The sequence below is a fragment of the Triturus cristatus genome, chromosome 2_2 (assembly GCF_964204655.1).
Source record: "Triturus cristatus chromosome 2_2, aTriCri1.1, whole genome shotgun sequence".
NCBI classification, from domain to species: domain Eukaryota; kingdom Metazoa; phylum Chordata; class Amphibia; order Caudata; family Salamandridae; genus Triturus; species Triturus cristatus.
The window spans coordinates 628576428-628593577 of record NC_140582.1 but is presented as its reverse complement, the minus strand read 5'-3'; the positions used below and the strand labels follow the sequence as shown (position 1 = coordinate 628593577).

The window sequence follows — 17150 nt, the reverse complement described above, 5'->3', positions numbered from 1 at the left end:
GGGCACTACCAGTTTGTGGTGATGCCCTTTGGTCTGAAGAATGCACCTGCCACCTTCCAAAGGCTGGTGAACCAAGTCCTTACTGGGTTGGATGACTTTTGCGCAGCATATCTTGATGACATTGCTGTCTTTAGCTCCACCTGGGAGGATCACCTGATCCACCTGAAGAAGGCTCTTGAGGCTCTGCAAAGGGCAGGCCTCACTATCAAGGCTACAAAGTGCCAGATAGGGCAGAGTAAGGTTGTATATTTGGGCCACCTTGTAGGTGGAGGCCAAGTTCAACCACTGGAGAGTAAGATACAATCCATCAAGGACTGGTCCCCTCCAACCACCCAGACTCAAGTTCGAGCTTTCTTGGGCTTGACTGGGTACTACAGGAAGTTTGTTAAGAACTATGGGTCCATTGTGACTCCTCTTAATGATCTGACATCCAAGAAGATGCCCAAAAAGGTTCAGTGGACAGTAAGCTGTCAAAAGGCATTTGATGACCTGAAGGAGGCCATGTGCTCTGCACCTATCCTGAAAAGTCCTGACTACTCCAAAGAGTTTATTGTCCAAACAGATGCTTCTGAGTTGGGTGTGGGAGCTGTGCTGTCACAACTTAATGTAGATGGTCAAGACCAACCCATTGCTTTTATTAGCAGAAGGTTGACCCCCAGAGAGAAGAATTGGTCAGCTATTGAGAGGGAGGCCTTTGCTGTGGTGTGGGCCCTGAAGAAGCTGAGGCCATACTTGTTTGGCACTCACTTCAAGATTCAGACCGACCATAAGCGCCTCTTGTGGCTAAATCAGATGAAGGGTGAAAACCCCAAACTGCTTAGGTGGTCCATTTCCCTACAGGGGATGGACTTTACAGTGGAGCACCGGCCAGGTACTGACCATGGGAATGCAGATGGTCTCTCCAGGTACTTCCACTTAGGACATGAAGACGAGACTGGTCAAGGCTAGTTTAATGTCCCAGCGTTTGGGGGGGGGTTGTGTAGGAGAGTAGGGTCTGCTATCCTATGGTCACCCCAATTTTTTGCTTTTTGCTTCACTGGTTTTTGACATATTGAGGCTGTGGGCCTGCCAATCAGACCCCCAGCCTGCTGTTCTCTCTACTAAATTAAAACTATGCACCCTAGGTGCATAACCAATTGGAAGTGGATCACCCTCTCAGCCCCTGTACCAGTGTACACTAGGTACCCAGGGCATTGGTGTACCCAAGGCCTGCCAAGGGCTGCAGCATGTATTATGACACCCCAGGCTTGGCCTAACAATTTGACACAACTGGCTGATCACTCAGCTGGGGTAAGTTGGTGTAATCACCTCTTACTTAGGTGTAGTATACCTATACCTAACCTTAAATGGGACACCTGGTAACCTATAAGTCACTCCTATGGCAGGCCTTAACAATCCTGAAGGCAGAGTGCTTGGTTCCATGTGAGATGGTGCTCTGGCATGAGCTGAGCCTGTCTGCAGTGGTCGGAACAACTTCCTTCTACTGTTTCCAGATATCGTCATACCATATACTCTTAAGTGCATTATGAACCTCGCGGTTAAATGCTATCTTTGGTTTGGCTTTATCAAAACATGTCGAGTAAGGTGTCATACGAATTGGAATACTAACCCCTCGCCAATTCTGGCGACGGGGTTAGCATTCCACCCTTCTAGAGGGACACAACATGTACAGTACCTGGAACCCGGGTAAAATCAGACATAGCCTCAGCTCCACAAAATGGATGCTGCCACCACAGACACAAGTCTGCCCTCCTGCTGCTGGGAGTCCTTCCAGCTTGGGAGGTGTGGACAAAGGGTTTCCTGCCAGGGGAGGTGCGTGCACCACCCCAGACAGGATTTTGTGTATTGGTCAGGTAGGGCTTGAAAGAAACCAGACATGCCTGTGGCTCACAAGGAGCCTCGGTGCATATGCCAGTTCAAACCGGTCCTGGGGCACACCAGTCCCGGGCCTGGGGCGAGCTGGACAAAGGATTGGGGGTGTAACCACCCCCCTTCCTGGTCCCACCCATAGGGAGGGACCTAGCAGGTAGTCCGGCCCCTAGAATCCGCTTAAAGGTAGGAGCTGTGTCCTAAGACTTCAGACATCCTGGAATCAACTTAAAACTAAGAAGAAGACGGGAACTTCGACGCTCTGCTGCACAGAGGACTGAAGCCAATCTCCCCTGTGGTCAGGGAGTGACCACCTTGCTAACGCAAGCACCATCCAGCGAATCAACGTCTGCTTTGCCGCCGCCTCCCGCCGGAGCCCGAGCCCAGAGACTGACAAGACCTGGACCTCCAGACCTCTCACCGCCCGATCCACAGTCCCTGCAAAGAGGAGACCCGTGGAGGCACCGAGACACGTGGAGCCAGCCATCTTGAAACGACTACGACAAGCTGACCAGTGCAACAACCGAGGCTCCCTCCAAGTTGTGCTTTGGGTCCTGAGAAGCCCAACCCTCGAGCAGCATCTGCACCAAAGGTGAGCCCTCCAGCATCTCCACGATCTGCGTGGGGCCCTTCTGCATTTTGCCACTCGACGCGCCTAACCGGTTGCTGGCCCGCTGGCTAGTGGCCATCTTGGCGACGAAATCTACGACAAACACCGCTGGTCTGGTTGCTCCAGACTGGCCCTTGCTCCCCTCCAAAGGAGCAGTTCCTCTGACCTTGCTGGTCAGAACCATCAGCTTATCTCCTTGCCTACAACAATTGCTTTTGCCAAGGCTTGTTTGCTTCGATCAAGTCGCCGACACCGCCGACAGCGAGAGCCTGCGTGGGACAGCTCGTGACTCGACTCCTGGACGTCGTCGACCTTCAGGGACCACGTGGCTGCAGAGTCAAGCTACACCTTCCTTCCTGTTCGCACCCGACACCGCCTGGTACCCACCTGGTGCCACGCTGGTCACTGGCTAGTGACTGTGAACACTGTCCCCTCTGCTTACAGGTCTTCAACATCTCCGATCCACTCTTGGATCCACTGCATCTCTTCCCGACCGACCGCCTGCAGCACTTTAGTCTACAGGCCCCACGGAACCGATAGAAGAAACCCGACGCACTTCGAGGCCTATGCACCCGCTTCCTGTGGGTGAGGTAAAGCTGGCACTCCTGTGCCCAAGTGTAGTATTACATCTCTAGTGCCTGTGTTCCAAATCTTAAGTTCCTAGGTCATCCGGAAGATTCCTTTTGCAGTAGCTTTGTACTTTTTACGCACCCATTGAAACCTATGGGAGCACGCGTGTGACTATTTGCTCTGCACACGCCACCCGTGGACCTCCTGGTCACTAACTGACGTTAGCTCCTTGTAGGCCCAGCGATTCTAGAGGCCCTAGGCCTTTTCCCTTTTCTGTTCGTGGTACTTATACCACTATTTTAGTATATGGTTCGAGTGGCCACCAGGGCCTATCCATATAAAGTGCAACTTCTGTGTATTCTGTGATAATCTTGTTTGACGATTTGTGCTCCTGTGCTCATAAAGAGACTAGGGGTTACTTTGAGAAATAAATACATATATATTTTGAATATATATCTGTGTGGTGTCCTTTCATTGGTATAAAAGGGGGTTACTATTGGTAAAACAGCTTGCTTAACACGCTTCACGAGTTTAGCCTCAAAGACTGCTTAGCCTACGCTACCACTAGGGCAGCTAGTCCAAAAAGGTTGACTTACAACCACACCATAAGGGTTGCTTGGCATGGTACAAGGTGGCCACTAGAACTAGTGAACAGCATATACCAGGCCAACTTCTCACATTGGTGAGCAGTGGTTGGATTTGAGCTTGCTGTGTTTTACCATTGTAATCTCTTGGTTACCAATTGAAAGATCACATAGGTACCTGTAGGTACATATAAAACAAGATTAGATATACTTAAGTTCTACTGAACTTAGTTGTTGTAGAGCAAAGGGAGTAGCACACCCTGACTACAACTACTAGATAGGTTTAGTAGGTAAACCCAAGTGTAGGTAGATTGCAACACATCCACCCACACTTAAGAGCAATGGCTGGGGCAGAGGGGTCCACTGTACCCATCTCTGTTGAGAGTGACCCCCCGAGGGCACCATCCATCTTTGCTACCCTTAATCAGAATGAGCTCAGGCAGTTGGCAACTCTTAGAGGCCTTAAACAGCCCAAGAACCCTACCTCTGCTGTGCTCAGAGCACTCTTGCAAGAGGATGAGAATCAAAGAGAGCTCAAGAGAGCTTCCCAGTTAGCCCCCTTAGGGACAGGAACAGGAGGCCCCCCTTCTGAAGATGCCACTGAGGTACCCCTTTCCAATAGCCATCCCTTAGATGAAAACCATACTACAGAGGAGGAAAGTGAGGGGGATACAGACAGTGGTGAGGATGAAGGGAGAACTAGCCCAGTGCCAAGTGTTATACTTGGCCCAGCTAAACCAAGGCTATTGGGGACTGACAGTGGGTTCACCCCACTGGATCTCCCCAGTGGACTTAACACAGGGCTTGGAAGGCAAAGGAATCGCTCAGGTGACTCCAATGCTTCCCATGGCTCTAGAGGCTCTCAAGGTCACTCCAGGAAAAGGATGACCACCCCTCAGAGGAGGGAACATGAGGCCAGAATGCAGGAAGCCCAGCTGAGGATCAGGAAGCAGGGGCTAGAAGTAGCCCTGATGGAAGAAAAACTGAACAAGGCTAGGCAACCTAGAGAGAGTGGGTCTATACCCACTGGTGGCAGCATTGTCCCTAAGGACAAAGATAGGGTTTTCGATAATAGAAACCTGTCTAAGGTTGTGCCCCCCTACAAAAGTGGGGATGACATCCACAAATGGATAACTGCTCTTGAGAGAGCCTGCAAAGTACAGCAGGTTCCTGAAGACCAGTGGGCAGCAATCCTCTGGCTCTCCTTTGAAGGAAGAGGCAGAGACAGACTCCTCACTGTTAGAGAAGAGGATGTCAGAAATTACAGAGTCCTGAAGAGTGTTCTGGTAGATGGGTTAGGCTTAACCACTGAACAGTACAGGTTAATGTTCAGAGACACCCAAAAGACACAGACTCAGGACTGGTCTGAATATGTTGAATGTGCCACTAAGGCTTTGGAGGGTTGGTTGCTGGGAAGTAAGGTATCTGATTTTACAGGATTGTATAATTTGATGATGAGAGAACAGATTTTAAATAACTGTCAAAACCAGCAACTGCATCAACACTTGGTTGACTCTGATCTGACCTCTCCCCAAGAATTGGGAAAGAAGGCAGACAAATGGGTCAGAACCAGGGTTAAGCAAAAGAACCAGAACCAGGGCCAAGGGGGTGATCAGAAGAAAACAGACCAAAAGGGTGGAGATCAGAAATCTAAAGACCAGAAGTCTTCAACAGGGCCCCAAACTACTGCTAAGGAGGGTGGGTCCCAACAACAGTCCAAAAAGAAGAAAGAAGGTCAAAAGAAACCCTGGTGCAATCATTGCAAAAATACAACTCACTGGACTAGTGATTGCAAAAAGGGTGGAGCCCCCAACACTGTTGCCCCTAAGGCACCTGCTCCCAGTACTACTGTTAGCAGTGTTGGTCCCCAGACAAAGGGTGTAGTGGGAATCACTATGGGAACTGAAGGAGATTCTGACTTAGACAGAACCCTGACACAGGCAGTCTTGATCTGTGATGGGGACATTGATTTGTCCCTGACTGTGAGCCCCAGTAACCTGGGCAAGTACAGACAGACTCCCTTAATTAATGACAAAGTGGCTCAAGCCTACAGGGACACATGTGCCAGTGTCACTATGGTGACACCAGGCTTTGTGGACCCTGGACAGTACATACCAGGTGAGAACTACCTGGTGACCAATGCCAGCAATGCCACTACTTCACATAGTGTGGCAGTTGTTAACTTCTCATGGGGAGGGGTAACTGGCCTCAAAAGGGTTGTGGTTAGTGCAGACCTCCCAGTAGAATGTTTGTTGGGCAATGACCTAGAGAGTTCTCTATGGTCAGAAGTGGAGTACAGGACTCATGCAGAGATGTTAGGTATATCATCACATGTCCTTGCTGTGACCAGGTCACAGGCCAAAAAGTGCCTCACTGAACCACAGGTCTTGGATCCTGGAACAATGGACCAAGCACCTACCAAGAAGAAGAACAGGAGGGTCAAGGCTGTGCCTTCCCCCCTGCCTCAGAGTGATGATCAGCCTTCCCAGGAAGCTGATCTAGAGGACCCTGAAGGAACTGTCCCTGAAGAGCTTGAACCTGACCAGGTTGAGTTTCTGGGGACAGGGGGACCTTCAAGGGCTGACTTGAGGCAGGCTCAGTTATCCTGTCCCTCTCTTGAACCCCTCAGACAGCTGGCTGCTGCTGAGGCTGCTGGGAATGCTCAAGGTACCCATAAAGTGTATTGGGATGAAGGGCTCCTTTATTCAGAGGCTAGAGACCCCAAGCCTGGTGCAACCAGGAGGTTGGTTATACCTCTGCAATTTAGGGGCTTCCTTCTTACCTTGGCCCATGATATTCCTTTAGCAGGACACCTAGGCCAGAACAAGACCTGGGACAGACTTGTCCCTCACTTTCACTGGCCTCACATGAATGAAGATACAAAGGAGTTTTGTCGCTCCTGTGTTACCTGCCAAGCCAGTGGCAAATCAGGTGGCACAACAAAGGCCCCCCTGATACCACTACCTGTGGTGGGGGTTCCCTTTGAAAGAGTGGGAATAGACATAGTGGGTCCCATGGATCCTCCCACTGCATCTGGGCACAGATTTATACTGGTGGTAGTGGATCATGCCACCAGGTATCCAGAGGCAATTCCCCTTAGGACCACTACAGCTCCTGTTGTGGCCAGGGCCCTGCTGGGAGTATTCTCCAGAGTGGGGTTTCCTAAGGAGGTAGTATCTGACAGAGGTACCAACTTTATGTCAGGATACTTAACAGCTATGTGGAAGGAATGTGGTGTCAACTACAAGTTCACCACCCCTTATCACCCACAATGCAATGGGCTTGTTGAGAGATTCAACAAGACCCTAAAGGGTATGATCAAAGGATTACCTGAAAAGCTCAGGCGAAGATGGGACATCCTTCTACCCTGCCTTCTGTTTGCTTACAGAGAGGTCCCACAAAAAGGAGTTGGCTACAGCCCCTTTGAATTGTTGTTTGGGCACCCTGTGAGAGGCCCACTGTGTTTGGTGAAGGAAGGCTGGGAGTTACCTCTCAAAAAGCCTAAGCTAGACATAGTGGACTATGTACTTGGTCTCCGCTCCAGGATGGCTGAGTATATGGAGAAGGCATCCAAAAACCTTGAGGCAAGCCAGGCCTTACAGAAAGCTTGGCATGACCAAAAGGCTGTCTTGGTTGAGTTTCAGCCAGGACAGAAGGTATGGGTGTTGGAGCCAGTGGCCCCAGCAGCACTCCAAGACAAATGGTCTGGACCCCATACAATCCTGGAAAAGAAGGGAGAGGTCACCTACATGGTCGACCTAGGAACTCCCAGGAGTCCCCACAGGGTACTCCATGTTAACAGGCTTAAAGCATATGTTGACAGGGCAGACATGGGCTTGCTCATGGCTACAGATGAGGGACAGGAGGAAGAGAGTGACCCTCTCCCAGACCTGTTGTCTCAGAACCCTGAAGATGGCTCAGTTGAAGGAGTGACCCTTGGAGGCAACCTCACTGCCCATCAGCAGACTGAATGTAGACAGGTTCTACAATCATTTTCACATATGTTTTCCTTGATACCTAGTCAAACTGACTGGTGTACCCATGTGGTGGACACTGGTGACAGTCTGCCTGTAAAGAACAAACTTTACAGACAACCTGACCACGTCAGGGACTGTATAAAGGCTGAGGTACATAAAATGCTGGAATTAGGTGTCATTGAACCCTCAGAGAGCCCCTGGGCTAGCCCAGTGGTTCTGGTCCCCAAACCTCACACCAAAGATGGCAAGAGAGAGATGAGGTTCTGTGTGGATTACAGAGGACTCAATGCTGTCACCAGGACAGATGCACACCCTATTCCAAGGGCAGATGAGCTCATAGACAAACTAGCTTCTGCAAAGTTTTTGAGCACATTTGACTTAACAGCTGGCTATTGGCAAATCAGATTAGCTGAGGAGTCTAAGGCCAAAACAGCATTTTCAACCCCAGGTGGGCACTACCAGTTTGTGGTGATGCCCTTTGGTCTGAAGAATGCACCTGCCACCTTCCAAAGGCTGGTGAACCAAGTCCTTACTGGGTTGGATGACTTTTGCGCAGCATATCTTGATGACATTGCTGTCTTTAGCTCCACCTGGGAGAATCACCTGATCCACCTGAAGAAGGCTCTTGAGGCTCTGCAAAGGGCAGGCCTCACTATCAAGGCTACAAAGTGCCAGATAGGGCAGAGTAAGGTTGTATATTTGGGCCACCTTGTAGGTGGAGGCCAAGTTCAACCACTGGAGAGTAAGATACAATCCATCAAGGACTGGTCCCCTCCAACCACCCAGACTCAAGTTCGAGCTTTCTTGGGCTTGACTGGGTACTACAGGAAGTTTGTTAAGAACTATGGGTCCATTGTGACTCCTCTTAATGATCTGACATCCAAGAAGATGCCCAAAAAGGTTCAGTGGACAGTAAGCTGTCAAAAGGCATTTGATGACCTGAAGGAGGCCATGTGCTCTGCACCTATCCTGAAAAGTCCTGACTACTCCAAAGAGTTTATTGTCCAAACAGATGCTTCTGAGTTGGGTGTGGGAGCTGTGCTGTCACAACTTAATGTAGATGGTCAAGACCAACCCATTGCTTTTATTAGCAGAAGGTTGACCCCCAGAGAGAAGAATTGGTCAGCTATTGAGAGGGAGGCCTTTGCTGTGGTGTGGGCCCTGAAGAAGCTGAGGCCATACTTGTTTGGCACTCACTTCAAGATTCAGACCGACCATAAGCCCCTCTTGTGGCTAAATCAGATGAAGGGTGAAAACCCCAAACTGCTTAGGTGGTCCATTTCCCTACAGGGGATGGACTTTACAGTGGAGCACCGGCCAGGTACTGACCATGGGAATGCAGATGGTCTCTCCAGGTACTTCCACTTAGGACATGAAGACGAGACTGGTCAAGGCTAGTTTAATGTCCCAGCGTTTGGGGGGGGGTTGTGTAGGAGAGTAGGGTCTGCTATCCTATGGTCACCCCAATTTTTTGCTTTTTGCTTCACTGGTTTTTGACATATTGAGGCTGTGGGCCTGCCAATCAGACCCCCAGCCTGCTGTTCTCTCTACTAAATTAAAACTATGCACCCTAGGTGCATAACCAATTGGAAGTGGATCACCCTCTCAGCCCCTGTACCAGTGTACACTAGGTACCCAGGGCATTGGTGTACCCAAGGCCTGCCAAGGGCTGCAGCATGTATTATGCCACCCCAGGCTTGGCCTAACAATTTGACACAACTGGCTGATCACTCAGCTGGGGTAAGTTGGTGTAATCACCTCTTACTTAGGTGTAGTATACCTATACCTAACCTTAAATGGGACACCTGGTAACCTATAAGTCACTCCTATGGCAGGCCTTAACAATCCTGAAGGCAGAGTGCTTGGTTCCATGTGAGATGGTGCTCTGGCATGAGCTGAGCCTGTCTGCAGTGGTCGGAACAACTTCCTTCTACTGTTTCCAGATATCGTCATACCATATACTCTTAAGTGCATTATGAACCTCGCGGTTAAATGCTATCTTTGGTTTGGCTTTATCAAAACATGTCGAGTAAGGTGTCATACGAATTGGAATACTAACCCCTCGCCAATTCTGGCGACGGGGTTAGCATTCCACCCTTCTAGAGGGACACGACATGTACAGTACCTGGAACCCGGGTAAAATCAGACATAGCCTCAGCTCCACAAAATGGATGCTGCCACCACAGACACAAGTCTGCCCTCCTGCTGCTGGGAGTCCTTCCAGCTTGGGAGGTGTGGACAAAGGGTTTCCTGCCAGGGGAGGTGCGTGCACCACCCCAGACAGGATTTTGTGTATTGGTCAGGTAGGGCTTGAAAGAAACCAGACATGCCTGTGGCTCACAAGGAGCCTCGGTGCATATGCCAGTTCAAACCGGTCCTGGGGCACACCAGTCCCGGGCCTGGGGCGAGCTGGACAAAGGATTGGGGGTGTAACCACCCCCCTTCCTGGTCCCACCCATAGGGAGGGACCTAGCAGGTAGTCCGGCCCCTAGAATCCGCTTAAAGGTAGGAGCTGTGTCCTAAGACTTCAGACATCCTGGAATCAACTTAAAACTAAGAAGAAGACGGGAACTTCGACGCTCTGCTGCACAGAGGACTGAAGCCAATCTCCCCTGTGGTCAGGGAGTGACCACCTTGCTAACGCAAGCACCATCCAGCGAATCAACGTCTGCTTTGCCGCCGCCTCCCGCCGGAGCCCGAGCCCAGAGACTGACAAGACCTGGACCTCCAGACCTCTCACCGCCCGATCCACAGTCCCTGCAAAGAGGAGACCCGTGGAGGCACCGAGACACGTGGAGCCAGCCATCTTGAAACGACTACGACAAGCTGACCAGTGCAACAACCGAGGCTCCCTCCAAGTTGTGCTTTGGGTCCTGAGAAGCCCAACCCTCGAGCAGCATCTGCACCAAAGGTGAGCCCTCCAGCATCTCCACGATCTGCGTGGGGCCCTTCTGCATTTTGCCACTCGACGCGCCTAACCGGTTGCTGGCCCGCTGGCTAGTGGCCATCTTGGCGACGAAATCTACGACAAACACCGCTGGTCTGGTTGCTCCAGACTGGCCCTTGCTCCCCTCCAAAGGAGCAGTTCCTCTGACCTTGCTGGTCAGAACCATCAGCTTATCTCCTTGCCTACAACAATTGCTTTTGCCAAGGCTTGTTTGCTTCGATCAAGTCGCCGACACCGCCGACAGCGAGAGCCTGCGTGGGACAGCTCGTGACTCGACTCCTGGACGTCGTCGACCTTCAGGGACCACGTGGCTGCAGAGTCAAGCTACACCTTCCTTCCTGTTCGCACCCGACACCGCCTGGTACCCACCTGGTGCCACGCTGGTCACTGGCTAGTGACTGTGAACACTGTCCCCTCTGCTTACAGGTCTTCAACATCTCCGATCCACTCTTGGATCCACTGCATCTCTTCCCGACCGACCGCCTGCAGCACTTTAGTCTACAGGCCCCACGGAACCGATAGAAGAAACCCGACGCACTTCGAGGCCTATGCACCCGCTTCCTGTGGGTGAGGTAAAGCTGGCACTCCTGTGCCCAAGTGTAGTATTACATCTCTAGTGCCTGTGTTCCAAATCTTAAGTTCCTAGGTCATCCGGAAGATTCCTTTTGCAGTAGCTGTAACGCCCTGAACGTCTCAGGATCGTTTAACAGACACGACAATGAGGACGCAACCACTAGTGAAGGGTTAGTTGTTTTAATGAAGGCAAATCTAATACAAAGAATAAACAAGTTATAGTCACTGGAATCCTCCAGGCTAAGTACGTTACCAGCCCACAGCACGGATGGTCCTAACCGTCCTCTGCATATACGCCGGTCCCGGCGTATGCCAACAGAGGGCAGAAATGAAATGGCCGACAATGCCAATCGGTAGGCTGTGAGGGGCACGAAGAGTGTTGGGGAGAATCGAGGAGTCAGGGAAACACCCAGCCGGGGTCTCTACCTGAAGGGAGCAGCCGCTCAACCTCTTCCTCAGACTGCACCGGGACGCGGAGTCACCTCCTGGTGATGCGTCACCGATACCCCAATCACAAGCAAGAAGACTGAACCGAGAGCAGCCGCTCGATCGATCCTGTGGACTTCCGAGTCTGTAGCGCGGCAAACACCTCCTGGTGTGCGTTACAGCTGGCAGTCCCTGTGTCTCTGGTCGGGCTGGGAGTTACGACTCCAACCAGCAAAAGCACCACTGCGCTTGGACTCAGCCGAGTCAAAAAGCGAAGCTCAATGGTTGACCGGTAGAGCTTCCGGGTCCTTCACAGGTGACGATGGGGCAAGACACGGCCCAGGGAGTAACGACTCGACCTACCTCCGTTCTTGCCTTACTGGAGCACCACTCCGGAACACTGCTCTTCACGAAGCAGGTACGTCGGTGTGAACACAATATCCGACAGCGTTGTACCTCCCGGTTCCTCCCTTTATAGGGCGTGTTTTCCTTGAGTTATGCAACAGCTCTCCTGTTTACATAAGGGCGTGTTTCCTTGAGTTATGTAACAGCTCTCCTGTTTACATAAGGGCGTGTTTCCCTTGAGTTATGTAACAGCTCTCCTGTTTACATAAGGGCGTGTTTCCCTTGAGTTATGTAACAGCTCTCCTGTTTACATAAGGGCGTGTTTTCCTTGAGTTATGTAACAGCTCTCCTGTTTACATAAGGGCGTGTTTCCCTTGTATGACAGGAATTCTTGACAGTAGCTTTGTACTTTTTACGCACCCATTGAAACCTATGGGAGCACGCGTGTGACTATTTGCTCTGCACACGCCACCCGTGGACCTCCTGGTCACTAACTGACGTTAGCTCCTTGTAGGCCCAGCGATTCTAGAGGCCCTAGGCCTTTTCCCTTTTCTGTTCGTGGTACTTATACCACTATTTTAGTATATGGTTTGAGCGGCCACCAGGGCCTATCCATATAAAGTGCAACTTCTGTGTATTCTGTGATAATCTTGTTTGACGATTTGTGCTCCTGTGGTCATAAAGAGACTAGGGGTTACTTTGAGAAATAAATACATATATATTTTGAATATATATCTGTGTGGTGTCCTTTCATTGGTATAAAAGGGGGTTACTATTGGTAAAACAGCTTGCTTAACACGCTTCACGAGTTTAGCCTCAAAGACTGCTTAGCCTACGCTACCACTAGGGCAGCTAGTCCAAAAAGGTTGACTTACAACCACACCATAAGGGTTGCTTGGCATGGTACAAGGTGGTCACTAGAACTAGTGAACAGCATATACCAGGCCAACTTCTCACACACACGATCTCGTGTACTCCCAAACGCAGTGAAGTGGTCACCATATGCACACACCGTGGTAACCATGGCGACCGCGTCCATTCGCGCAGGGTGTGTGGGGGGAGACAGGGGGGAGCCCCACAGATGTGATTGTAAAGCCCTGACAACCCTTGCGTGTGGGGGGGGGACAGGGGGGGTTGCATGAAACTGAAGGGAGCAGGGTCACTTTGATCTTGCTTGTTTCCGTATTAATAGAGAAGTTTTACATTGGCGGGAACAAAGGCGCAGTGTTAACTCTAGGATTACACATTAATCGGCATTAAGTCTGTGTCATTGATTGTGGTGGGGAAGGGGCTAGCTCTATTCTGAGTGGTCTGGCAGTCCGCTAGCCTTGCTGTGCATCCCCGTGGCTTCCGAGTGGTCTGGCAGTCCGCTAGCCTTGCTGTGCATCCCCGTGGCAGAGAGTGACGTCAGTAAAGATTTCCATCACAAGGAGTCGTCATTCATGTTAAACTTGAGCGACGGGTTCCATAGGAGCAGATACAACCTCACTGCATCAAGTGCCCCATGGGCTTGTAAAACTAGGTGCAGCTGTAGGACACAGGCATAGGGTTGCATGGGGTGTAGAGCGTCCGTGTCCCATTCAGGGGTGTCTGGTTGCACTTAGGAGGCAGCGAAGAGCTGTAGGAAAACTTTAAACCCACGGGGTGACCGGTTTTGAGGGGCCATGCCTATTGTTGCTTTGACAGCCCTCGCCTCGCCTCCCCTCTGGCGGATACTGATATGCTGTGGTTAGCTGGGGCGGGTCTTTGGAGGGGGGTGGTTCCTGGATTTCCTTCAGCCATGGTAACCCCGGGAATGCGGCAGTGACGGCCCGCCCGTGCTCTGGGCGGAGGGGGCTGGGGGTCGTCCAATGTGCGCTCTGCACGGGTGGGCGTGGGCCCCCTGTGTCCACATTCAACGGAATAAAGGTTTTATGACTGAAAGGAGAGGATTGTGTTCCTGTAGTAAAGGGAGGGGCGCCTGGCCGTGTTCCAGGCCTCTCCAGACACAACTTTCCTCGTGAACGGCCGCAGCCTAGCGGTGACTTCGCGCGGAGCGAGCCCGGTCCCTGGGGACGGAGAGGAGGAAGTAAAGGGGGTGGGGGGAGGAGTAGAGAGGTGGGAGTGTAGGGGCCGCCACAAGTGTCACCAGACAGCTGGACCTTAACGTTGTGCGCAGGCAAATCCACAGCAGTAAGTTTCCTTGCTTTGGCCGAGGCCGCAGGGCACTTCAGGCCAGAGACGGGGTGGCAAGGGCGAGTGAGGTCCTGGCGAAGGCGCAGAGACCCGGAGGAAGTGCGGAAGCGAACGAGGGGTTGGAAGCGGGCGAGGTGAGGGCCAGGAACACCACCGCCTTTCTCCGAGGCGAAGCAGAAATGCCTCGGAGAAACGCAGTGTCGTTTTCGGATTCGGGGGCGTGTTTTGCTGTTATCTCCTCCAGCCATTGGCTGGAGGAGATAATTAGACTTTCTGCAAAAAGCACGCCCCCCGATCCGAAAAGGACGGGGCATGATCGGAGTGACGGGACCTCTTCTCCAATGGCTGGCCAGCATTGAAGAGGCCAGCCAATGGAGAACAGGGGAGAAGAGGGGCGGGTTCAAGCCCCCCTTCTCCAAGTCATTAAATCTCGGATCGAGAATGCGCAAGCGCAGCCTTCGAGCCGAGACCTAAAAAGTGCAGGTACCCTGTACCAGAGTACCTGCTTGTTTCTGAGACGAGCCGGTACTCTCCGCTTAAAAGTATTCCATCACTCTTGAAAAGTGCAGGCACTCTCCCTCTAAAAAAAAACTACTAGCCCATTTAAAGCATTGGGTCTCGGCATTTCGAGAGCTATTGGCGTTGTCAATGACAATGTCTTTTAGCCATGTGTCATGGAGTGGATGTTTGTGGTGTGGATTACAATTATGTGGGTTGGATTGCAATGGTTTTTTGTGGAATTGAGTGGCATGGAATTGCGCGGTGTTGAGTGGAGTTATGAGGAGTGGAATTATGTGGCACAGTGTGTAGTGAAATTGTGTGGATAGTAATTATGTGGTATTGAGTGTATTGGAATTATGTGGAGTGGGATTGTGTGTCATGGAGCGTACTTATGTGCAGTGGTATTGTGTGCCGAGGAGTGGCATGTAATGGAGGGGAATTATGTGGTGTGGTGTTGAATTTTGTAGTATGATGTGGGATTCTGTGTTGTGGATTTGATGTGTGGTTGTAGTGTGATGTGGGATTATGTGGTGTGGAATGGAATTGTGTGGAGTTGAGTGAAAATATATTGAGTGGTGTGGAGTGAGGAGACTGATTTGAATTTACTGTGGCAGTGGTCACATGGGCTGCCAGGCGTCAGCCGAAAAGAGACAAGAGGTTAACGACTTTCCTGTGGAGATGTTTATTTGATTGTTTAGCAGCAAAAGGATAATGGTTTTGTCATTGGCTGCTCCTATTGATAGCCATTTACAAAGGAAAACTGATGTTGGGTGCCCACTTTCTTACCTCTTGCTCACTCTAAGCATTTTTGTTGCACCATGCCCAGGCTCTTCCCTCTATCACCACCTAGTGAGTGAGTGACTGTTCTTAACAGTTACATCAACCCTGTCATAATCTATGTGATTGTTTTCTTCCCTTCAGAAGTGATTCTATGTCAGGATCCAGAATTGCGTGCCTCTGCCCACCCCTGGAGAGTGATACCATCATTTGGCGAGGGTCTTTACAGGATGTGAAGCCTGCTTTTGTATTGAGACACACTGCGCAGCACCAGGGTAAGTTTGAATATGTTCTACACCTTGGGGTCTGTATTGATTGGCAGGTAGCTCTGCCTTGAGGGGACACGCTCCCAGGTGGCACAGTGGCCATCATAAATGTATATTTTGCCAGGGAGGGCAGTGTCCCCGGGGCTTGTACCCCTACTGGCTGGTGGCTCTGCCCCATATTGATCGCTGGACCCCAGCATTACAATTTACAGTGTTCTGCTCTATATTGCTTTGCTGGTACCCAGCTTCAATTTTATATTTCTCAACCGTGCTTGGTGGTTATTCTATTACACTGCACAAGTGCTTCTTCAGTAGCATTAGTGAAAGCGCCACTTGATCACGCCTAGGGCTGTCAGCATGTCCGATCAGGGGGATATGCAATCGGATGAAGGTCCCCTGGCCCAGTTACCCTGTGATGAATAGTTACAATGCGGTATGTGTGTCCATTTACAGAGTTGTAGAAGAGGCAATGGCCTCCAGGGAGCAGCGGCTGGTGCAGCAAACTGCACAGGATTGCGGTAAGTGGGCGAAAAATCCAGCTATCTCGGCTCCCAACCCTCCCACCGGCTACTGCCCAGCTTCAGGATGACCAGCCTGTCCCACCCAAACGCCCATGGGAAGACGGAGTCGATCACAATGCTCTTGCGCATCTCCGCGAGGTGCTTTTGGTGCAGAACAAGTCTCTTGTGGTGCCCTTTGGCACCGCTCCCTTGCCCAAGGCAGCCTCACCTTCACTTCCAGCCGATCAGCCCAGGGATGATGCCCAAGGGGACACACATGAGGAACCCAGCTCCTCCAGACCTTGGCACCCTTCTCTTCCTCCTGTTCCCATTGAACCCTAGGCAGCTGAAGATGGGTCGGACATGTTGGACTCGGAATTGGTCCTTCATCCTAGATCATATGAGTGGACACCTTGCACAAAAGTGGCAAATTATGTTGCAAGCGGAATAAGGACCGCAATGGGGAAAGAGGCCCCTAGTCATCTCAGGACAGAATGCCCTCTGTCCTCTCTGGATGGCAAGGTGGCACTAATCCTGGCATTGGATCCTACGATGACCATCTTTTTAGTCAAGTTTATTAAGGACCCAAAGAAGGGTATAGGCAGATCCTGGAAGGCGTGCCAGGACAATATCTTGGACATCCTTGGCCCCATTACGATGATACTGGATATAGCAGAAGATGCAAAAGCTTCAGGCACCCTCAGTTCCCTGAAGACTCTCTCTAGTTGGGCTCAGCGGGCAGTGATTTTCCTGGGAAATGCCAATTGTGCGCTCTCCACTGAACATAGACGCTTGTTCCTCATTAAGGTTGACCTCAAGTAGGGGATTGGGCAGATTCTGAAACAGGGGCGGTGGCCCAAGGGGGACTGTTTAGTTAGCCCTTTATTAGGGAGCTCGGTAAGTTTGTGAATACGTTTACTTCTTTAGATAAGTCCATGCCTCTATTAAGCGGGTGTTTTCCTCCCGGGTTTTTCGTGGGGCCGGTCGAGGTAGGGGGCCGCCCAACCCGGCCAGTCCTTCCAAAAGTCCA

The 17150-nt window shown here is 51.1% G+C and overlaps 1 protein-coding gene across 3 annotated transcripts in view; it reads right to left on the bottom strand.

The window, feature by feature from the left end:
- The window catches only part of CLCN3 (Cl-/H+ antiporter 3), an 846805-nt gene that overhangs the window by 443621 nt on the left and 386034 nt on the right, over positions 1-17150 (bottom strand). The gene's annotated exons all lie outside the window — the stretch shown is intronic.